This window comes from Doryrhamphus excisus, unplaced genomic scaffold (assembly GCF_030265055.1).
Source record: "Doryrhamphus excisus isolate RoL2022-K1 unplaced genomic scaffold, RoL_Dexc_1.0 HiC_scaffold_33, whole genome shotgun sequence".
Lineage (NCBI taxonomy): Eukaryota > Metazoa > Chordata > Actinopteri > Syngnathiformes > Syngnathidae > Doryrhamphus > Doryrhamphus excisus.
The window spans coordinates 117,501-120,492 of NW_026652248.1; the positions used below are offsets into that span (position 1 = coordinate 117,501).

The window sequence follows — 2,992 nt, forward strand, 5'->3', positions numbered from 1 at the left end:
GCACCCCCCCGCGAGGGGAGGGCGGTCGGGGAGAGGGGGAGAACGGATCTCGATAGACGGCGGGGGCGGGTGGGCGGAAACCGGAACGGGGCGGGACGGCCGAGGCCGCCGCACCCGAACTCGGAGACCGATACCCTGCGCGAACGGGACGAGGGGCGGCCCGGGGGGAGCCGTAACGGGGGTCTCGGGGCGGAGGCGACGGCTGACGCCGAAGACCGCCGGCCGAGCCGCGCGCGCCGGAACCACCGGGCGCCGTACCTCGAAAGCCTTCCGCTTCCGGCCAAGCTGTCTGCACTTGAGGGGACGAAGGCCCCCCGACGGGGGGGGGGGCCTGCGACAAACCCCAGCCGCGGGAGCGTAGGCCGCCCCGGAACGGGGCGTCCGTACTCCCGATTGATTGCTCGAGCGACGCTCAGACAGGCGTGGCCCCGGGAGGGACCCGGGGCCGCAAGGTGCGTTCGAAGTGTCGATGATCAATGTGTCCTGCAATTCACATTAGTTCTCGCAGCTGGCTGCGTTCTTCATCGACGCACGAGCCGAGTGATCCACCGCTAAGAGTCGTCAGAGGTGAGAGGTTCCCGGCCACCGCCCCCTCTAGGCGGAGGGCCGGGGAAGGTTGACAAGTTCCGAGACAAGGGGTTTCTCAGGAGAGGCTGTTGCCGCGGATCGACGGGCACCGCGGGCGCCCGGGCCGCCGCACCGCCCCGGAGGGCGGACGGGCCGGGGACATTGAACCCCCCGCCGCCCCCCGGGAGGGGGGAGGCGAGCGTTGGGTACCCGCGGTCCCCCCGTCGCCCCCACGGAGGGCGACGGGCTGGGTCTTATGGGTTCCGATGCCGCGTCCGCGCGGACGGAGGAGGCGGGCCCCCGCCCGCCGCGCGGCCGCGAACCTCGGGCGGGCCCGGGCCGGCCCTCCCGCGGCGCGGGGAGGGACCGGGCGCCGCGCCCGCCGTCGGCCCTGGGACAACCGGAGTCTCCGCCGGAGGGGGGAGACGAGCGAGGCCCCGCGCCAGACGGACCGTCGGCGCGGCGCCGTCGGAACGCGGCCCCGCGCGCGACGGGAGGGGCCGGGAGCGGGGACGAGGCCCCGACCCGAACTCCCCCACCGCCGCACGCGGGCGCGCCCGCCGTGCCGTCGCCGCCGTAAGAGCGCGGGGCTACGTCGACCGCGGACGAGGCCGAAGCCCCGCCGAGCCGCCGCGGCCCCGGCCCCTCGCCGGGCCCGGGAGACACGTCGGGACGCGGACCGGCGCCGGACCGGGGGGAGGTCGGGAGCGGGCCGGAGCCCGGACCTTAACCCACCCCGGCCGAACGCGGGCGCGCCCGCCGTGCCGTCTGCCTGCCGCCTTTCCTCCGGCCGTGGGGGGGGCGAGACCCCCGCGCCCGACGGACCGTCGGCGGGGCGCCGTCGGAACGCGGCCCCGCGCGCGACGGGAGGGGCCCGGGACCGGGGCCGAGGCCCCGACCCGAACTCCCCCACCGCCGCGCGCGGGCGCGCGCCCGCCGTGCCCTCGCCGCCGTAAGAGCGCGGGGCGCCGTCGACGCGGACGGGGCCGAAGCCCAGCCGCGCCGCCGTCGCCCCGGCCCCTCGCCGGGCCCGGGGACGCGAGGCCCGCCGGGACGCGGACCCGCGCCGGACCGGGGGGGGGGGGGGGGTGGGAACGGGCCGGAGCCCGGACTTTAACCCCCCCCCCCCCCCGCCGTACGCGGGCGCGCCCGCCGTGCCGCCGCGCCTCCCGCCCTCCCTGGGCCTCCCGAGGCCCCCCGCGCCCGACGGACCGTCGGCGGGGCGCCGTCGGAACGCGGCCCCGCGCGCGACGGGAGAGGGCCCGGGACCGGGGCCGAGGCCCCGACCCGAACTCCCCCACCGCCGCACGCGGGCGCGCCCGCCGTGCCCTCGCCGCCGTAAGAGCTCGGGGCTACGTCGACCGCGGACGGGGCCGAAGCCCCGCCGAGCCGCCGCGGCCCCGGCCCCTCGCCGGGCCCGGGGAAAAAGGCTGGGGCCCGTCGGAACGCGGCCCCGCGCCGGACCGGGGGAAGGGGGGGGAATGGGAACGGGCCGGAGCCCGGACTTTAACCCCCCCCACCCCGCCGTACGCGGGCGCGCCCGCCGTGCCTTCGCCGCCTCGCTCGAGTGTGTGTTGGTCACGCGAGGCCCGTCGGAACGCGGCCCCGCGACCCGGACGGGAACGGGCGGGGAACGGAGCCGAGGCCCCGGACCCGTACCCGCCCCGCCGGACGCGGGCGCGCCCGCCGTGCCGCCGCGCGCCTCGGGCCCGCGCCCTCGGCCTGACCGGTAAAGGGTTTAGCGCCCGCCGTTCAGAGTCGACTCGGGGGGAGCCGACCCCGGGGGCAGCCGGTAATGATCCTTCCGCAGGTTCACCTACGGAAACCTTGTTACGACTTTTACTTCCTCTAGATAGTCAAGTTCGATCGTCTTCTCGGCGCTCCGCCAGGACCGTAGCCGACCCCGGCGGGGCCGATCCGAGGACCTCACTAAACCATCCGATCGGTAGTAGCGACGGGCGGTGTGTACAAAGGGCAGGGACTTAATCAACGCGAGCTTGTGACCCGCGCTTACTGGGAATTCCTCGTTCATGGGGAAGAATCGCAATCCCCAATCCCTATCACGAGCGGGGTTGACAGGGTTACCCGCGCCTCTCGGCGTAGGGCAGACACATGCTGATCCGCTCAGTGTGGCGCGCGTGCGGCCCCGGACATCTAAGGGCATCACAGACCTGTTATTGCTCGATCTCGTGTGGCTGAACGCCACTTGTCCCTCTAAGAAGCTCCGACGCCGACCGCGGGGGGCCGCGTAGCTATTTAGCAAGCCGGAATCTCGTTCGTTATCGGAATTAACCAGACAAATCGCTCCACCAACTAAGAACGGCCATGCACCACCACCCACAGAATCGAGAAAGAGCTATCAATCTGTCAATCCTTTCCGTGTCCGGGCCGGGTGAGGTTCCCCGTGTTGAGTCAAATTAAGCCG

General features: G+C 74.7%; 1 non-coding gene across 1 annotated transcript; it reads right to left on the reverse strand.

Moving 5' to 3' along the window:
* Positions 1–406: 406 nt before the first annotated feature.
* On the reverse strand, positions 407–560 carry LOC131119663 (5.8S ribosomal RNA). Its single transcript, XR_009126396.1, has one exon. It is a non-coding gene; the product is annotated as a 5.8S ribosomal RNA (ribosomal RNA).
* Between the last annotated feature and the right edge of the window lie 2,432 nt (positions 561–2,992).